The sequence below is a fragment of the Heptranchias perlo genome, chromosome 31 (genome assembly GCF_035084215.1).
Source record: "Heptranchias perlo isolate sHepPer1 chromosome 31, sHepPer1.hap1, whole genome shotgun sequence".
Classification (NCBI taxonomy): domain Eukaryota; kingdom Metazoa; phylum Chordata; class Chondrichthyes; order Hexanchiformes; family Hexanchidae; genus Heptranchias; species Heptranchias perlo.
The window spans coordinates 30,282,046-30,302,969 of NC_090355.1; the positions used below are offsets into that span (position 1 = coordinate 30,282,046).

Genomic DNA, 20,924 nt, shown 5'->3' on the forward strand with positions numbered 1-20,924 from the left:
TCACAGGAGCGATTATCAAACAAAATTTGACACCGAGCCACATAAGGAGATATTAGGACAGGTGACCAAATGCTTGGTCAAAGAGGTAGGTTTTAAGGAGCTTCTGAAGGGAGGAGAAAGAGGTAGAGAGGCGGAGAGGCTTAGGGAGGGAATTCCAGAGCTTAGGGCCTAGGCAGCTGAAAGCATGGCCGCCAATGGCGGAGCGATTAAAATCAGGGATGTGTAAGTGGCAAGAATTGGAGGATATAATGGATGAATGCTTAACATGTTCGCATTAAATTCCTTTGTCTGTTATTTTAACTTAGGCATTAAATTGAAATTTCTAGATTTAAGTTTGGAATAGAAAAACAAAGTTGGAGAACAGCATTGTAAAAATGCTGCAAGATGTGGCATGAAGTTTGGCCAGTCGCTAACATGCATGATTTTAAATGGTGTTTACACAGTCGGCTGCTCTTAAGAGTTTCACAAAATTCTCTAACTCTTGTTTAGAGGGAGATTTTAGAGAAACATAGAATCTTACAGCAAAGAAGAAGGCCATTCTGTCCATCGTACTTGTGTCGGCTCTCTGAAAGAGCTACCAATTAGCCTCACTCCCTTGCTCTTTCCCTACTGCCCAGCAAATCTTTCCTTTTTATATCCAATTCCCTTTTGAAAGTTACTATTGAATCTGCTTCCACCACCCGTTCAGGCAGTGAATTCCAGACCATAACAACTCGCTGAGTAAAAACATTCCTCCTCATCTCCCCCCGGCTTTTTTGCCAATTCTTTTAAATCTGTTTCTTCTGGTTACCGACCCTCCTACGGTGGAAACAATTTATCCCTATCTACTCTATCAATTACCCTCATCTTGAACACCTCTATTAAACATTTCTTCACGCACAAAATAAATTGGCAAACTTCTGTTTTGCTTGAGGAAGAAGAGTCAGAAGAACTGAATCTGATTTTTGTTCTGATACTATCGTGCACATGATACGATAATGGTGTTTCAACATAACTTACATTATGTGCTGGCAGAAATACATTTACAAGCAATTTTTTCATTAAGACCTTCTTTTTGTACTGCTCCCTTAAAATACTGACAACGACAACAACAACCGCCATTTATATAGCGCCTTTAACATAGTAAAACGTCTCAAGGTGCTTCACTGGAGCAATTATTAAACAAAATTTGACACAGAGTCATAAAAGGAGATATTAGGATAGGTGACCAAAAGCTTGGTCAAAGAGGCAGGTTTTAAGGAGCGTCTTAAAAGAGGAGAGAAGTAGAGAGACAGAGGGAATTCTAGAGCTTAGGGACTAGGCAGCTGAAGGCAAGGCCGCCAATGGTGGAGGCAAGAAAATCAGGGATGTGCAAGAGTCCAGAATTGGAGGAACACAAGAGATCTCGGTGGGTTGTAGGGCACGAGGAGGTTACAGAGATAGGGAGGGGCGAGGCCATGGTGTATTTCAATACGAGGATGAGAATTTTAAAACTTGAGCCATTGGAGGGCTGGAAGCCAATGTAGGCCAGCGAGAACGGGGGTGACGAGTGAGCGGGATTTGGTGTAGAAATGGACACAGGCAGCAGAATTTTGAATCAGTTGAAGTTTACCGAGAGTGGAGGACGGGAGGCCGACCAGGAGATCATTGGAATAGTTGAGTCTGGAGGTGACGAAGGCATGGCTGAGGGTTTTAGGGCAGATGGGCTAGGGCAGGGGTGGAGGACGGGCGATATTACAGAGATGGAAGCAGACAATTGTCGCGATGCAATGGATATGGGGTCAAAACTCAGTGCCAGGTCAAATAGTGCACCGAGTTTACGAACAATTAAGTGCTGGTATATTTGCAACTGTCCATCCACCCCTCCTCCAATTAAATATTTTTCTAGAAGTTATTTTTTTAAATGAGTTCCATCTCGGTCAATAACATCCTGTGTAAAGGTGTTGCAAATGCCCTAGAACATTGCTGCAATGGATGTGGTTTACTCGCCAATGCCTATGGTAAGGCGCGTGCGCACATTGCGAAGTCCACACGCTTGGGGGGGGGCGGGGCAAAGTGCGCGCTTGCCCGGATACGAGCAGAGGCGCGGTCACGCGGAAAGCGGTGCTGTGAGTCTGCGCGGGGGTGCGAGTCGATCGCTCCGGTGGTGGCAAAAGGGGCGAGTGCGCGCGGCCGGGCCAAGGAGCTGAGAAAGGGAGAAAAGATACAAAGCGGGCGAATGGATACAGTAACCGTCCGGCCAGCGGGTGGGCGCCAGTCACAGGAACGATACATTGTAACAGCGGGGATGGACCCGTAGCTGATCCGCTATTCGCAACGGGCATGGTGAGCCGCAAGCACGGGCAGCGGTCTGCCAGACTGACATGGCACACAGTGCACATTACTGGACTACTTTTAGCATCTAGATGGGAGGGCTAGTGTTTACTGAGTTGTAGATATAGTGTTCTAGATGAGAGGGGCTAGTGTTTACTGAGTTGTATTTTTAGTGTTCTAGATGAGAGGGGCTAGTGTTTACTGAGTTGTACATTTAGTGTTCTAGATGAGAGGGGCTAGTGTTTACTGAGTTGTAGATATAGTGTTCTAGATGAGAGGGGCTAGTGTTTACTGTGCTGTACATTTAGTGTTCTAGATGAGAGGGGCTAGTGTTTACTGAGTTGTAGATATAGTGTTCTAGATGAGAGGGGCTAGTGTTTACTGTGCTGTACATTTAGTGTTCTAGATGAGAGGGGCTAGTGTTTACTGAGTTGTATTTTTAATGTTCTAGATGAGAGGGGCTAGTGTTTACTGTGCTGTACATTTAGTGTTCTAGATGAGAGGGGCTAGTGTTTACTGTGCTGTACATTTAGTGTTCTAGATGAGAGGGGCTAGTGTTTACTGAGTTGTAGATATAGTGTTCTAGATGAGAGGGGCTAGTGTTTACTGAGTTGTACATTTAGTGTTCTAGATGAGAGGGGCTAGTGTTTACTGAGTTGTACATTTAGTGTTCTAGATGAGAGGGGCTAGTGTTTACTGAGTTGTAGATATAGTGTTCTAGATGAGAGGGGCTAGTGTTTACTGAGTTGTACATTTAGTGTTCTAGATGAGAGGGGCTAGTGTTTACTGTGCTGTACATTTAGTGTTCTAGATGAGAGGGGCTAGTGTTTACTGAGTTGTACATTTAGTGTTCTAGATGAGAGGGGCTAGTGTTTACTGAGTTGTGTTTTTAGTGTTCTAGATGAGAGGGGCTAGTGTTTACTGAGTTGTAGATATAGTGTTCTAGATGAGAGGGGCTAGTGTTTACTGAGTTGTATTTTTAATGTTCTAGATGAGAGGGGCTAGTGTTTACTGTGCTGTACATTTAGTGTTCTAGATGAGAGGGGCTAGTGTTTACTGAGTTGTAGATATAGTGTTCTAGATGAGAGGGGCTAGTGTTTACTGTGCTGTACATTTAGTGTTCTAGATGAGAGGGGCTAGTGTTTACTGAGTTGTATTTTTAATGTTCTAGATGAGAGGGGCTAGTGTTTACTGTGCTGTACATTTAGTGTTCTAGATGAGAGGGGCTAGTGTTTACTGTGCTGTACATTTAGTGTTCTAGATGAGAGGGGCTAGTGTTTACTGAGTTGTATTTTTAATGTTCTAGATGAGAGGGGCTAGTGTTTACTGTGCTGTACATTTAGTGTTCTAGATGAGAGGGGCTAGTGTTTACTGTGCTGTACATTTAGTGTTCTAGATGAGAGGGGCTAGTGTTTACTGAGTTGTAGATATAGTGTTCTAGATGAGAGGGGCTAGTGTTTACTGAGTTGTACATTTAGTGTTCTAGATGAGAGGGGCTAGTGTTTACTGAGTTGTGTTTTTAGTGTTCTAGATGAGAGGGGCTAGTGTTTACTGAGTTGTAGATATAGTGTTCTAGATGAGAGGGGCTAGTGTTTACTGAGTTGTATTTTTAATGTTCTAGATGAGAGGGGCTAGTGTTTACTGTGCTGTACATTTAGTGTTCTAGATGAGAGGGGCTAGTGTTTACTGTGCTGTACATTTAGTGTTCTAGATGAGAGGGGCTAGTGTTTACTGAGTTGTATTTTTAATGTTCTAGATGAGAGGGGCTAGTGTTTACTGTGCTGTACATTTAGTGTTCTAGATGAGAGGGGCTAGTGTTTACTGTGCTGTACATTTAGTGTTCTAGATGAGAGGGGCTAGTGTTTACTGAGTTGTAGATATAGTGTTCTAGATGAGAGGGGCTAGTGTTTACTGAGTTGTACATTTAGTGTTCTAGATGAGAGGGGCTAGTGTTTACTGAGTTGTGTTTTTAGTGTTCTAGATGAGAGGGGCTAGTGTTTACTGAGTTGTAGATATAGTGTTCTAGATGAGAGGGGCTAGTGTTTACTGTGCTGTACATTTAGTGTTCTAGATGAGAGGGGCTAGTGTTTACTGAGTTGTACATTTAGTGTTCTAGATGAGAGGGGCTAGTGTTTACTGAGTTGTGTTTTTAGTGTTCTAGATGAGAGGGGCTAGTGTTTACTGAGTTGTAGATATAGTGTTCTAGATGAGAGGGGCTAGTGTTTACTGAGTTGTATTTTTAATGTTCTAGATGAGAGGGGCTAGTGTTTACTGAGTTGTACATATAGTGTTCTAGATGAGAGGGGCTAGTGTTTACTGAGTTGTATTTTTAATGTTCTAGCTGAGAGGGGCTAGTGTTTACTGAGTTGTACATTTAGTGTTCTAGATGAGAGGGGCTAGTGTTTACTGAGTTGTATTTTTAATGTTCTAGATGAGAGGGGCTAGTGTTTACTGAGTTGTATTTTTAGTGTTCTAGATGAGAGGTGTTGTTTACTGAGTTGTATTTTTAATGTTTGTTGTTCATTCCCCCCCCCCCACCTCCATAGTGAGTTCTAGACCTTGATGTCGAGATGAGAGTGTTTCAGCTCCCAGCAGCAGAATAGTTCCTGTACACCCGTGAGGAGATCTTTTGCAAATCTTTATCCAAATTATTTAGATCCTTCCCATAACTCCTTTTGCGATATGTAACTTCTGACCCACTGTACACAAATCAGCAAGGGGGACTGGAAATTCAATCTTTTTGTTTCTGTGGCACATGATTTCAAATGCTGATGTGAGATGAATATTCATTTCATTGATAGCTGCAGGAATCTTACGTGAAATTAGTTTGAACATTGCCAGTCCTGTTCTTAACTGGGTCAAAGTCTGGCGCTGAATTGTCAGACTGGCTCAGAAAGGTCACAAAGATTGCTGCTCAAACGGGAATGTTACACTGCAGTAGTTGGGTGCTCTTCTGAGGCTGGGGTAAAGTATTTTGACCAGAGATAGAGCTATGCTCTGCATCTGATCGATGCTATCCTAACTTGCTTCATTGTGATCTCCAGTGTGGTGGGGGATGCCGGGGGAATGAATGGAAATTATATGTTTCTACAGCAATGAAGTGAACACAAGTGAGAAATATTGTTTGGGCTGTTACCTTGGGGTACATAGAGAATGAGCGAGGATGCCACCAGGAAGTGGAGAATGCCATCAAGTAGTTTTTGGACATCAAGGGATAAGGCAGGAAAGTGGAGTTGAGGTAGAAGTTCAGCCATGATCTTATTGAATGGCGGAGCAGGCTCGAGGGGCTGTATGGCCTAGTCCTGTTCCTATTTCTTATGAAGTGTTGGTGAACTTAGGGAAAGCACTGGTCTGGCCCAGATGGAGTATTGTGTAGTAGAGTAGGAACATCCAGCACTGGAGAGTGTAAAGTGAAGAGTAACTAAACTGATAATCATGAGAAGTGGCTATGGAAACTGGGAATACTATCACTGGAAAAGAGAAATCTTGGGGTGTAGGGGAGCGGGGGTGGGATCTTATCGAGCTATTAAATCTAATAGGTGTAAGTCAATTGACCCCTAGTATATTTGTCATACTTTACAACAAGTAATCACTGTCTCCAGATGTGAAGAAGGAAGGTGAACAGATTTAACTACTTTACATAAGAGTGCCTGGGAGGCAGTGGAGGTGGGTGATGTTGTTAAAAGGGGAGCTGGATAGATATTTGGCAGAGAAAGGAATTGAGGGGTAAGGTATTTTTTGAAATAAAAAAACAGAAAATGTTAAACACTCAGCCAGTCAGACAGCATCTGTGGAGAGAGAAAAACAGAATTAACGTTTCAGGTCAGTGACCTTTTGTTCGAACCGGAAGATTTTACAGTTGAACGGTTTATAAGCAGGTACCAAGCCAGGGAAAAAGGGGGCAGGAAAAGGAAAGGTCTGTGATTGGGTGCAGGACAGGAGATATTAAACGACAGAAGTCATGATGGTGCAAAATAAAAGTAGGCGATAATGAGAGAAAGTGGCTAAATAAAAGCGTCCAGAGGATGTGTGAATGGTTACAACAGAATAGCAGAGGAGGGCGGAGGCGGCGGGATGGGTGCGGGGGGATGTATGGAAAAATCTGGCAAAGCAGAGAAATCTCCTGTGGCCCAGGAATGTGGCAGAAGGAAGATAAGCAGGTGCAGCTTTTATTTCAGGTTTCTAGCATCTGCAGTATTTTGCTTTTTGGTAATTTTTGAACTTTGTCATGGCGAGATAGACAAACACAACAATGTTTCTAAATTCACCAGAATTTGGATTACGTGATACAGCCCTGGGTTTTCAAACTAATCCAGATTTATCTGCACATATTCTGTGGACCACTTCACCCAGGAAGAAAAATTTGGTTGGGATTTATGTTTGTTGAGAGTTTATGTACAGGAGGCTTAAGTTGGCTTTTGAGTCAACCCACTGAAACAAATCAAATTAAAAAGCCCAGGCATCATCAGGAATGCAGCACAACATTGGCTGAAGTGCCATTTAACTCTTGGCTCGCTTTAGAGACACCAGTGACTGACAGGACACAATTAGTATATTACTAGTGACTGCTTTATTTAACTACATCGATCACATTAGGGAGTGCCACTGTTTTATTGGTGACAAAATAAATCAAGCTTTGTTTTTATTACGTGGGATTCTGGGACTTCTATCGATGTATTGGGGATAGTGTTTTGCGATTCGGACTGTTTATAGTTAGGGCCAATGGTGACTGAATAAGTCAAATTCCTTTTTTATTTCAAGGGTTTACTAGATTTTCACCAGTGTTTTGGAGGTCGTGTTCTGTGACTCTTTAAATTTTTCTGCCAAAAGCACAGAACAGTTTGTCTACAAGACAACAGTGACTACACTTCAAAAGTAATTGATTTGGGGCATCCTCAGGATCTGAATAGCACTATATAAATAAAAGTCTGTCTTTCTTTCTTGATCATGAGATTTAGAATTGCAGAAGCATAGTTGGCTCAGTGGTAGCACTTTCGCATCAGAAGATCATGGGTTCAATCTCTACTCCAGGACTTGAGCACATAATCTCAGCTGACACTCCAGTGCAGTACTGAGGGAGTGCTGTGCTGAAGTGTTGAAGGTGCTGTCTTTCAGAGGAGACATTAAACCGAGGTCCCATCTGCTCTCTTGAGTGGATATAAAAGATCCGATTTGAAGAACAGCAGAGGAGTTTTCCCGGTGTCCTGGCTTAAATCAGTATCATTAGAACAGCTTAATTGGTCTTTTATCCACTGCTTGTTAATTGTATCATGTGATTTATAGCAATTAGTGTTAATTGTATTCAGGCGGTGTGTGCCAATTGGGGACGCTCATGTATCCTTTTGATATGAGAGCTTATTCAGGGTGTGGTGTGTGTAAGTGGATCTCTGTGAATAAAGACTTGGAAGCAACTGAAGACCAGGCTCGAGTATTCCATCCTTCACCACCTGGCCATCTAATTTATAACACTGCTGTTTGTGGGACCTTGCTGCGCGCAAATTGGCTGCCGCGTTTCCCTTCATTACAACAGTCAAAAATTCAAAAGTACTTATTTGGCTGTGGAGTTCTTTGGGATGTCCTGTGGTCGTGAAAGTTGCTATATAAATGCAAGTTTATTTTTCTAGTTCCAAAAAGCTGACTGATACTTAACATTGAGAAACAGACTCTAACTCATCAAAAGCACAGTAATAAATATAACAATTACACAGTATTATTTGGGTTCATTTTAACAGTATAACTGATTTATATTCAACTTCCAAGATTGAAATATATGCTTGGCAAGGGTAACTTTTGTAATCTCTATTGCCAGGTAGCTCAGTTGCCTTCCAGTCACTTAGGTGATGTTACTTATAAAAACATATGACTTTAGTCCTCTTCTGCAGTACATTGGTTTCAGCCTCTGGGGATCCACCTTTATCGAGTCATTTTGTGTGTCGACCAAGCCCATTGTGAATCACCTTTCACTAAAGTCTTCGAGCACTTTGCGTTTACTTGTATATTATTGTACTTGCTCTGTTCTTCAGCTGGACCTTTCCAATGATCTCTGATGTTTCAAAATACTCAACTTCCAAACAACCTTGCTAAAAATTTCTAACTTAGGTAAATCATGTTCAACTGTAAGTACCTTAAGCTCCAATGGTAACATCACTTCAGACAATCTGACATAATCTATTGGCATAAATAATTTAAAAAGGTACAGTTCAGCTATACAAACACAGCTCTGGTTGGGGAGTCTGCGATGAATGCATCAACAACAACACTAACAACTTGCATTTATATAGCACCTTTAACATAGTAAAACGTCCCAAGGCGCTTCCAAGGAATATTAGCGAACAAAATTTGACACCGAGCCGCATATTAGGACAGGTGATCAAAAGCTTGGTCAAAGAGGTAGGTTTTAAGGAGCGTCTTAAACATCAAATTAAAATGGTCTTTGAGAGTGAAGATTGAAGCAAGGAGAATTTTTTTAAGCAGGGGTTTGTTGGAGCATGGAATGCTTTGTCACTGGGACTGGTTGAAGCAGAGACCACTGCTTCTTTGACGGGAAAATTGGATAAATATTTGAAACAGAATAATGTATAGTTCCTCGGGAAGAAAGCAAGACAGTGAGGCTTAATTTTGGATTGCTCTAGCAAAGGGCCTGCACAGACATGATGGGCCGAACGGCCTCTTTCTCTGCTGTAAACTTCTGTGATTCTAAATTGTAACCAGTAACATATTTTTACAACTAAATTCCTCACACCTTCACTTTGAGTGGGACTATTAGTGGAATGCGTACATTTACTGACAACTTCATCTCTTACACAATGCTATCAGCCATAAGACTAGGCAAAAGAAAACTGCCTTTGTTCTGTTACCTCTCATCCCAAAGGCTCGGGGGGTAATTTTGACTTTGGACGATAGTGTAAAAAGCAAGCTATCGGCTCAGCTGCCCATTAAACATCTCTTCCGCTTTCATTAACTTCAATGGAAAGGAAAATCAGGAGAGATGTTTAACGGCCGAGCCGAGCTCATGTCTCGCGTTTTACGCTATTGTCTAAAGTCAAGATTACCCCGAGTCTTACCTCCCAACTTCAACACCAAAATGATCGTCGTTCCGCATTTTTTTTTTATCATTGAGAAACCTGGGAGAAGAACCAAGGCCCATCGCTACCAAGGCTGGAGAAAATGGAATGAATCAAAAAGTAAAGGTGGTGCCAAGATTGGGGTCTCAAAAGCATGTAAATTATAAGAGGATGGACTGATGAAGATAGAGTACCACAGTTTTGAGGTCTTGGGGAAGAATGAGTTAAAGTAGGAAGCTGCAACATGAATCTTGATTTCAGTACGTGGGGAATGGAAGGAGGAGAATGAATAATTTTCTCATCAAACCCACACTAAATGGTATGCGCATGTTAAATTGAAATGTCCTGTGGGCAGTTATTATGGAAAAATAAGTCACTGTGGCTTGACATTATGCATGATTTCCTTTTTGTTTGCAATAAACTCACAGGGTCTGTTTATTTGCCAGGAAGAGCAGAATAAGAGGCGTCAGTAATTTGTTGATGGCATTAAAATAATTGTCATTTTACATGAAAGAAACTTTGCATTTAAATTACACCTTATCACATCTGGGAAATATCTCAAAGCATTTCACATACAAGGGAACACTTGGACGTGTAGTGACTGTTGTTATGTAGGCAGAAGCAGCAGCCATTCTGTGCCAGCAATGTCCCACAAACAGCAATGAGATGAAGGACCAATTCATCTGCTTTTGGTAGTATTGCTTGAGGGAGGAATGATCCAAAACTCTGCTGCCCGTATACTAACTCACACCAAGTCCTGTTCGCCCACCAACCTTGTGCTCGCCGACCTACATTGGCACCTGGTCCGGCAACACCTCGATTTTAAAAATTCTCATCCTTATTTTCAAATCCCTCCATGGACTTGCCCTCCCTATCTCTCTAACCTCCTCCAGCTCTACAACCCTCCGAGATCTCTGCACTCATCCAGTTCTGGTCTCTTGCGCATCCTTGATTTTCTTCGCTCCACCATTGGAGGCCGTGCCTTCAGCTGCCTAGGCCCTAAGCTCCGGAATTCCCTCCCTAAACCTCTCTACCTCTCTCTCCTTTTAAGATGTTCCTTAAAACCTATCTATTTGACCAAGCTTTTGGTCACCTGAGCTAATGTTTTCTTATGTGGCTCGGTGACAAATTTTGTTTGCTAACGCTGCTGTGAAGCGCCTTGGGATGTTTTACTATGTTAAAGGCGCTATATAAATGCAAGTTGTTGTTGTTGGCCAGGACACTGGGAGAACTCATGCTCTTCTTCAAAAAGTACCATGGGATCTTTAGCATTCACGTGAACCACTGAAATGGGCAGGTAGTAGTTCCCATGACATCATCTGCGTGAGGCTCAGGCATTATTAACCCCTGAGCCTCGTATCCATTTGACTGATGTGCTGCCCCATCTGATCACATTGGTTGTCAGGCAGCCCGCACATACGACGTGCACAATTTCCAGCGCCACTCCCGTGGCCTATGTAAAGCTGGGATGTGCCTCTTGAAGCGAGGTTGCACATTCCCTGCTTTCATTTTTGCTGGAAGAACGCTTCAAAATAATTTGGCAGCACAGATGAGTAGGAGGGCTGCCCCCCCCCCCCCCCCCCCCCCCAAGGTTTTGTGATACATCGCTGGAGGGATGCAGGCCTCTGTATGGCGAGGTTGTGCAGTATATAGTGCTGTGATGCACATGTGGAAGGCCTCCAGACCTGTCGAGACACCTGAACCTCTTCAGCATCCCTGTGGTGTGCTCAATAATTATCCTGGTGGTCCCCTGGCTTTGACTATCTCAGTGTTGCTCAGGCATCGTGGGATTGCAGCGGGTTGACGTCAGCCACATCGGATGAGGGTATCCTTTGCCCCCCAGCAGCCATCCCGTGATTGCAGCGGTAATACCTAATGCACCACCGAAAGACTTTGACTAATCAACACAAGCGTCTAGATTACTTACCCAAAGTTTATTCCTCGCCTACCTTGGCTTTGGGTGGGACCAGGAAGCTGGCTCCACGTGTGCTTCGGTTGGGGTGGAAACCAGCTACTGCAGCCGGGATCAGGTTGGGTTGTGAGCTGAGTATTGCAGTCAGGGTCGGGCGGGGAGACGAGCGCTGCGGTCAGGGTCCGGCGGGGAGACGAGCGCTGCGGTCAGGGTCGGGCGGGGAGACGAGCGCTGCGGTCAGGGTCCGGCGGGGAGACGAGCGCTGCGGTCAGGGTCGGGCGGGGAGACGAGCGTTGCGGTCAGGGTCAGGGTCGGGCTGGGCGGGGAGACGAGCATTGCGGCCGGGGTCGGGCTGGGCGGGGAGACGAGCGTTGCGGCCGGGGTCGGGCTGGGCGGGGAGACGAGCGTTGCGGCCGGCGTCGGGGTCGGGCTGGGCGGGGAGACGAGCGTTGCGGCCGGGGTCGGGCTGGGCGGGGAGCCGAGTGTTGCGGCCGGCGTCGGGGTCGGGCTGGGCGGGGAGCCGAGTGTTGCGGCCGGCGTCGGGGTCGGGCTGGGCGGGGAGACGAGCGTTGCGGCCGGGGTCGGGCTGGGCGGGGAGACGAGCGTTGCGGCCGGGGTCGGGCTGGGCGGGGAGACGAGCGTTGCGGCCGGCGTCGGGGTCGGGCTGGCCGGGGAGCCGAGTGTTGCGGTCAGGGTCGGGTCGGGTTGGGTTGTGAGCCGAGTCAAGCTTGCGGTGGGCAGGGAGCTGGCTTGTACGCTTGAGATCGGCGATGCCAGGGAGCTTTAGAACTTTAGAATGATATAGCACAGAAGGAGGCCATTCGGCCCATTATGCCTGTGCCGGCTCTTTGAAAGGGTTATCCAACGATCCCAATCCCCTGCTTTTTCCTCATAGCCCTGCAAATTTTTTCTTTTAAAGTATTTATCCAATTCCCTTTTGAAAGTTACTATTGAATCTGCTTCCATCACCTTTTCAGGCACTGCATTCCGGATCGTAACAACTCGTTGCTTAAAAACATTTCTCCCCATCCTCTCTGGCTTTTTGCCAATTCTGTCAAATCCGTGTCCTCCTGCCAGTGGAAACAGTTTCTCCTTATTTACTCCATCAAAACCCCTCATAATTTTGAACAACTCTATTAAATCTTCCCTTAACCTTCTCTACTCTAAGGAGAACAATCCCAGCTTCTCCAGTCTCTCCGCATAACTGAAGTCCCTCATCCCTGGTACCATTCTGGTAAATATCCAAGGAGTATCTTTCTGACTGAGAAGAATAACATAGTTGTACCCCAAATGCTCATCATTAATGTTAGTGGAGAGGATAATGTTCCAGAAGGTGCTTTGAGCCACTTTTTCAGTGTTAATGTGGACAGAACGGGTCCTTAAAGGGGTAACTCAGGCACTTACACAGTTAATCTTTAATGTATGCCTGACTGCACAGTGTTTCTGAAGCTACATTCTCTTGAACAGTGTCTGTGTCGTGCTCTGGCCTTGATTTTGGGTTGGCCTCTTCCTCCATGATTATACCTCTTTGTACAGCAAAGCTACGGAGCATACAATAGACAACAGCAATCTTGGAAACCATGGCGGGCTATTCTGTAAGATGGTCCTTGATCTGAAGTGTTGCTTCAATTACAATGGACATCCCAGGGATTTCACAACAGGTTGACTGCTGCGGCAGGGTCATGTTGAGTGAGCTTCGGAGGGTGTGGATTGTAGGACGACACTGAACTTGGGAGTGTAGAAGAGGTCGGGCAGAATGGATAAAATTGCTGGGGTGTAGGATTAATGGGACAAGAATGGAGGAGTTGGATGAGGGAACAGGGAAGTATCATGGTACTTGAAACTTTTCTCCCATTGGCCTCATTTGGCCTGTAGTGTCATGATAGGCATTGATCAGTAAGCAGTGATAGAGGCTCATTAGGGGATTGTTTCCAACACAAGTTGGTGGGGTGGTGGGGGGGGGGGGTGGGGGGGGGTGCGGAGAGAATAATTTTAGCTGCTGTGTAGAGATGCTCTAAACATGTTTGTTTTTAATCTGTTTATAATATCTCTGTACTGATCAGTTCTCCACGATTTTTAATAATGTAGATAAATGCTCTGATTTTACCCTGATTGAGGCAAGTTATTATTTTTAATCCTATGATGCATTTTTTAATTCATCACTGTGACCCTATATAAACTAGGTATATTAAAAAAGTAAAGATGGGTCAGAAGCATCAATGGGGGAATGAGGAGGAAAATGTTGCAATATAGTCTAACCGGGTTCAGCTTCGATCAATTCTAGTTTAATATGGCTAAAGCACTGAACATAGGAACATAGGAAAACAGGAACAGGAACAGGATTAGGCGTTTAGTCCCTTGAGCTTGTTCCACCATTCACTGAGATCATGGCTGATCTGTGACCTAACTCCACATACCCGCCATAGCCCCATATCCCTTAATACCTTTGGTTAACAAAAATCTATCAATCGCAGATTTAAAATTAACAATTGAGCTAGCATCAACTGCCGTTTGCAGAAGAGTGTTCCAAACTTCTACCACCCTTTGCGTGTAGAAGTGTTTCCTAACTTCACTCCTGAAAGTCCTGGCTCTAATTTTTAGACTACGTCCCCTAGTCCTAGACTCCCCAACCAGCGGAAATACTTTCTGTCTATTTAGCCTATCAGTTCTCCTTAATATCTTGAAAACTTGGGTTCCCTTCTTCTAAGTTCCAGGGAACCCAACCCTAATTTGTGTAAACTTGCCTCATAATTTAACCTTTGAATTCCAGGTATCATTCTAGTATATCTACGCTGTACTCCCTCCAGGCCAATATATCCTTCCTAAGGCGTGGTGCCCAGAACCGAACACAGTACTCCAGGTGTGGTCCAACCAGGGCTTTGTATAGCTGTAGCATAAGTTCTACCCCCTTGTATTCTAGTCCTCTAGATATAAAGGCCAGCATTCCATTAGCCTTTTTGATTATTTTCTGTACCTGTCCATGACATTTTAATGATCTATGTACATAGAATCATGGACCCCTAACTCTCTTTGGACCTCAACTATTTTGAGCTTTTCACTTTCGAGCTTTTCACCATTTAGAAAGTACTTTGATCTATCCTTCTTAGGTCCAAAGTGGATGACCTCACACTTGCCTACATCGAAATCCATTTGCCACAGTTTTGCCCATTCACTTAATCTATTAATAGCTCTGTAATTTTATGCTTCCATCTACGCTGCTTGCAATGCTGCCTATCTTTGTGTCATCGGCAAACTTATATATGTGGCTCTCTATCCCGTCGTCTAAGTCGTTAATAAATACAGTGAATAGTTGAAGCCCCAATACACATCCTTATGGGACGCCACTAATCACATTCTGCCAATTTGAGTACCTGCCCATTATCCCTACTCTCTGTCTGCTGCCACTCAGCCAATTTCCTAACCCTCAATTCCACGAGCTTCAACTTTAGCTAACAGTCTCATATGAGGGACTTTATCGAATGCCTTGCGGAAGTCCATATAAACAACATCCATAGACATTCCCCTGTACGCTACTTCAGTCACCTCTTCAAAAAAAATTCAATCAGGTTCGTCAGGCATGACCTACCCTTTACAAATCCACGCTGGCTCTCTCTGATCAGCTGAAAATTTTCAAGGTGTTCAGTCAATCTATCCTTAATGATAGACTCTAGTAATTTCCCGACAACAGATGTTAGGCTAACTGGTCTATAATTCCCTGGTTTCCCTCTCTCACCTTTTATTAAATAGCGGAGTGACGTGCAGTTTTCCAATCTAGAGGGACAGTTCCTGAATCAAGAGAATTTTGTAAGATTAGAGAAGGGGCATCTGCAATTTGTCAGCTATTTCCTACAAATTTGATTATTGAGTGTGTGCACGTCAGTCTGATGTGCGCACGCTCAAAAATCAAATTTGTATCCAGACTGCAGAACTGACACAGTATCCAGGGATCAGATAACATCCAAGCAACAGATTTACAAAAAGATAATGTAATAATAGAGTGACAGGGTTGCCTGGTACTCTCAGTACTTGACCTGTCAGAATTTGCATGCAGGGAGTTTGGGATTGCTGTATCGAGGGAGCAGCAGCTGGGACTGATTCAATCTGTGCTGCGGACAGAAGAACATGCCTGAACCCTGGGATGCATCAGAATGGTTTATCATTTTCTATTCAATTAGGATACGAGTCCAGAAAGGAGAAATCTATTAGATCAGCGTTGCTGACATTGGTACAAACAAATTCTCTGCCCAAAGGAGGAAAAGGAGAGAAGAAATCTGTTTTGCATGAATGAGTTCGATTTCGGGAGAGGTGATCGTACAAAGCCCTAAGGCTCGAATAGAGAAGAGCTTCCTACTGAGGTAAAGGATGTTACTTACCTGTGTGTTATTCTGTGTAAAACAACGAGCTTGTTAAGTAATCAGAGCGCCTGTTTTCTTGATGGTATAGGTCCCCCCACCCTCTCGCAGGTACCTGAGCAATTGGTTGATGGCCACACAAGGGCTTGAATCCAAACAGGATTCACTTAGTCTTTTATCCATCTGAGTAGGATAAAAGGGAGACTACATCTTAGGGTGTGGGGAGGATGCAAGTGACTGAGCATAGTACTTGTCCAATGTCCCAGTATCCGTTCTGAGACATTCCTGGCTGTTTAGCAATGGAAAAGGAGATTAGCACCGCATCCAGGCATGTATGTGTCCAATGGAGACTTAAGCCCTGATTTTAACTCCTCCCCCCCCCCCCCAACACCCGATGAGAATGGGGCGTACGGTGGTTTAAATAGGGGCCAGAATACTTACCTCCCAGTTCGCGCTGAACTCTTATCAGCCGCTGTTTTAGCAGCTGAGCTTCGGGAGGCGTGAGAGGCCATGTCTTGCCTGTGGCAAGGGCCTCATAACTATTCAAAAGTCGGGGTCCAGTGACTTCCTTTGGATCCCGACACAGTTTTAAACACGAGCAGCGCATAGTGACGATCGCGCCGAGGAAAGTTGTCGCCAAATAAATCCTGGTCCAGAAGAAACCCAGCAAGGTCACCCCCTCCAGCCCTACGACCCTTCCTGATCTCGGCACTCTTCCAATTCTGGCCTGTTGCACGTCCCCGAATTTCATCGCTCCACCCTTGGCAGTGGTGCCTTCAGTTGCCCAGGCCCGAAGCTCCTTAAGTCTCTCCGCCTCTCTCTCCTCCTTTAAGATGCTCCTTAAAACCTACCTCTTTGACCAAACTTTTGGTCACCTGTCCTAATATCACCTAATGTGGCTCGGTGTCAAATTTTGTTTGATAATCGCTCCTGTGAAGCGTATTGGGAGGTTTTACAACCTTTTTAAGGTGCTGTATAAATTCAAATTGTTGTTGTACGATGTTGTAAACTTTTCATAGATTCCTTGTGGGCCAGGAGAAGCATGATTTCTCCTTTTGGGCTCCATGAGGATATCTTGGTGTCACCTGCCGCCGGCTTTCACTTCCCCCCCCGCGATCGCGACTTACCTTAGTGCCGGGGACCGTTCCCCGGGTCCTTGACGGCGGCCTCCTGCCACCCAAAGTCCCCCTCTCGCCCGTCAGCCAGGTAGTGATTCCAGCTGGGGTTCTGGGCAGGAGTCTCACTTGAATTGTGGTGATGAGACCCAGGGGTTAAAATGGCCTTGGTCTCTCGCCGGCATGACCGCAGAAGCTTGTCGCTTGACCCCCGTCCCCAACACAGCGCGGGGGCTTTAGTTCTGTGGATATTGACCCCCAAGTACCCGTGCATTGAAATCTTTGAGTAGCGATATATTTTATGTAACCGAGGAGGAATGTATGCATATGTATACGAGCAAACTGTATAAATTTCACAAACTTTGCAAAGCAGCTGTCTTGCCACTCTGTTTTGTTCCAGTTTTGGAGTGAAGCCCACGGTATTTAATTGAATCTGGGTCAGGGGAGAACTGGATATGGATGTTGCCTGTCGTACCAGAGCTGGAATGTATTACAAGTATTTTTGATCCACAGAACTTGCTTTCTCTCTGGAACAAGATAAGCTGCTTAAAGTTCAGATTTTTTTTTGTATGTACATCTGGCGTTGTTATCGATTAGCAAAAGCTTTGCTTTATTTCAGTTTATTACTTGAGGGACTGCGCTTCCGAGTCTCACAGAAAAGCTTCCTGTTGCTTCTACTTGGAGTCATTTGGCATCGATGTGGTTTGTTTATTTGTGTCCTTTTTTGATACTGCTTCGCTCTCTTAGTCCTGGGTATTGATCGCAGGTCTGCATTGCAACACAAAATGTTAATTAACGGCTTCCTTCTCCCTCCACCCAGACCAGGAAGGTGCTCAGTGCTTCTGGTCTTTTTTTTTTATTCGTTCATGGGATGTGGGTGTCACTGGCGAGGCTTTTTTTTTATTCGTTCATGGGATGTGGGTGTCACTGGCGAGGCCAGCATTTATTGCCCATCCCTAATTGCCCTTGAGAAGGTGGTGGTGAGCAGCCTTCTTGAACCGCCGCAGTCCGTGTGGTGAAGGTTCTCTCTCAGTGCTGTTAGGAAGGGAGTTCCAGGATTTTGACCCAGCAACGATGAAGGAACGGCGATATATTTCCAAGTCGGGATGGTATGTAATTTGGAGGGGAACGTGCAGGTGGTGGTGTTCCCATGTGCTTGCTCCCCTTGTCCTTTTAGGTGGTAGAGGTCGCGGGTTTGGGAGGTGCTGTCGAAGAAGCCTTGGCGAGTTGCTGCAGTGCATCCTGTGGATGGTGCACATTGCAGCCACAGTGCGCCGATGTTGGAGGGAGTGAATGTTTAGGGTGGTGGATGGGGTGCCAATCAAGCGGGCTGCTTTGTCCTGGATGGTTTCGAGCTTCTTGAGTGTTGTTGGAGCTGCACTCATCCAGGCAAGTGGAGAATATTCCATCACACTCCTGACTTTTGCCTTGTAGATGGTGGAAAGGCTTTCGGGAGTCAGTTGGTGAGTCACTCGCCGCAGAATACCCAGCCTCTGACCTGCTCTTGTAGCCACAGTATTTATATGGCTGGTCCAGTTAAATTTCTGGCCAACGGTGATCCCCAGGATGTTGATGGTGGGGGATTCGGCGATGGTAATGCTGTTGAATGTCAAGGGGAGGTGGTTAGATTCTCTCTTGTTGGAGATGGTCATTGCCTGGCACTGGTCTGGTGCAATTGTCTGGGGAGAGAAAAGTTACTATTAGAGTACTATGCACAGTTCTGGTCTACATATTACAAAAAAGGATAGAAACAGGAGTAGGCCATTCAGCCCCTCAAGCCTGTACTTCCATTCAATGAGATCATGGCTGATCTGTATCCTAACTCCATTTACGCGCCTTGGCTCCATATTCCTTAATACCCTTAGCTAGCAAAAATCTATCGATCTCAGATTTAAAATGATTAATTGAGCTAGCATCTACTGCTTTTTGTGGGAGAGAATCCCACACTTCTACCATTCTTTGTGTGAAGAAGTGTTTCCCAACTTCTCTCCTGAATGGCCTGGCTCTGGTTTTAAGTCCCCTTGTCCTAGACTCCCCCACCAGCAGAAAAAATTCTATCTATCTATCCTATCGATTCCTTTCAAAATCCTAAAAACCTCAATCCAATCACCCCTAACCTATATTCCAGGGAATACAAGCCTAGTTTATATAATCTCTCCTCATAATCTAACCCATGGAGCCCTGGTAACATTCTGGTGAATCTGTGTTGCACTCCTTCCAAGTCCAGTATATCCTTTCTAAGGTGCGGTGCCCAGAACTGCACACAGTACTCCCAGATGTGGTCTAACCAGGGATTTGTACAGCTGTAGCAAAACTTCCTCCCCTATATATTCTAGCCCTCCAGTTATGAAGGCTAACGTTCCATTAGCCTTTTACATAGATGCACTGGAGAAGGTGCAAAATAGATTTATAAGGATGATACCAGAACTGAGAGGCTATAATTATCAAGAAAGGTGGAACCGATTAGGGCTCTTTTCTCTAGAAAAGAGAAGGCGAGGGGTGACCTAATAGAGGTCTTTAAAATTATGAAGGGGTTTGATATGTTAGACATAGAGAAGATGTTTCCACTTATTGGGGAGACCAAAACTAGGGCCCCTGCTGGGAATGTGAATGTGTGAAGATGGGTTCGGGTTTGGCTGTAAAATCCCCGGTGCTCAAACTGCCTGCCAACATTCACCGGCAAGGCTCATGTATGAATGATGGCTGTGTGGGCAATGTTAATCGTATCCATGTGATTTATATCAATTAGTGTTGATTGTATTCAGGTGGTGGGTATCAATTGGGGACTCTCTTGTATCCATTTATAAGAGAGCTTATCTAGGGTGTGGTGTGTAATGTGGAGCTCTGTGAATAAAGGCTTGGAAGCAACTGAAGACCAGGCTGTAGTGTTCTATCCTTCACCACTGGGCTCTCTAGATTATAACAGGCAAGGTACTAGAGGGGACTGGTGCCAGTGGACTGTACCCATCCTGAGGGAAGGGGCAGAAAAATTAGGGGAGAAAATTGGTGATGAGGGGTGGGGGGGAAAGAGTTCATTAACAAGGGGGATGGATGGTGCAGTGGGTCAGAACACTGTCCTTTCACTTCCAATACATGGGTTTAAATCCAGACTGAGGGAACTAACATCTCTCTCCACTGGTTGTAATGGAAATGATTTTGCCGCCATCTCAATGTAGGTTCTATTGGGTGTAGTTTTGCAGTGTAAAACTGCCCAGAATTCAGCACTCTCGCTCTCTCTCAATCTCGCTCAGAGAAGCCATATTCATGGCTGTTCTGGGGAAATGGAAAAGATTCGCACGAGTGCAATTAAAAAGTTTGGACACTAGTGTATCGGTTAGTGTGCTGCACCAACAATTCAGAGGTCATGAGTTTAAATGCGAGCATGGTAAGTCATGAAACTGAGTTCAATATATCTGGTAAATTATGGTAAATCTGCTAGCACCAGAAAAATGACCATGAAAGCAGCTATATTATCGTTAAAAACCCAACAGGTTCATTAATCTCTTTAATTCCTCCTGGGTCTGGCCTATCCGTGATTCTGTCCACATTAGGATTGACTCCTAATGCCCTCAAGGCAACTAGGGATGGACAATTAATATGACCTTGCCAACATTGCTCACATCCTGAAAACAAATATTAAAAAATTGGTGCTCCTCAGAAACTGGGGATCATTGTTAAGGCAGCATAGGTGTATCTTTACGCCATGGTTGGCTGTGCTACATCTGACCTGGCAGTACTTTTTTTTATATTCATTCTCGGGATATAGGTGTCACTGACAATGCCCGTCGCTATTTGCCCTTGAGAAGGTGGTGGTGGGACGCCTTCTTGAATCGCTGCCGTCCATGTGGTGTAGGTACTCCCTCAGTGCCGTTAGGTAGGGATTTCCTGGATTTTGACCCAGCGACGATGAAGGGACGGTGATGTATGTCCAAGTCAGGATGGTGTGTGACTTGGAGGGGAACTTGGAGGTGATGGTGTTCCAATGCATCTGCTAGCCTTGTCCTTCTACGTGGCGGAGGTCACGGGTCTAGGAGGTGCTGCCGAAGAAGCCTTGGCAACTTGCTGCAGTGCATCCTGTAGATAGTACACACTGCAGTCATGGTCCGTCACTGGTAGAGGGAGTGGATGTTTAAGCCGGTGCTGATCAAGCAGACTGCTTTATCCTGGATGGTGTTGAGCTGCACCCAGT

At 44.9% G+C, this 20,924-nt stretch overlaps 1 protein-coding gene across 4 annotated transcripts in view; it reads left to right on the forward strand.

The window, feature by feature from the left end:
• The first annotated feature begins 2,117 nt into the window (after positions 1-2,117).
• The window catches only part of st6galnac6 (ST6 (alpha-N-acetyl-neuraminyl-2,3-beta-galactosyl-1,3)-N-acetylgalactosaminide alpha-2,6-sialyltransferase 6), a 46,887-nt gene continuing 28,080 nt past the window's right edge, over positions 2,118-20,924 (forward strand). For 3 of the 4 annotated variants that reach the window (XM_067969872.1, XM_067969873.1, XM_067969874.1), the window contains exons 1-2: positions 2,118-2,304; positions 15,444-15,623. The gene's annotated coding sequence lies outside the window, so the exon portion shown is untranslated. The remainder of the gene's footprint in view (positions 2,305-15,443; positions 15,624-20,924) is intronic. The other variant, XM_067969875.1, reaches the window with a different exon arrangement.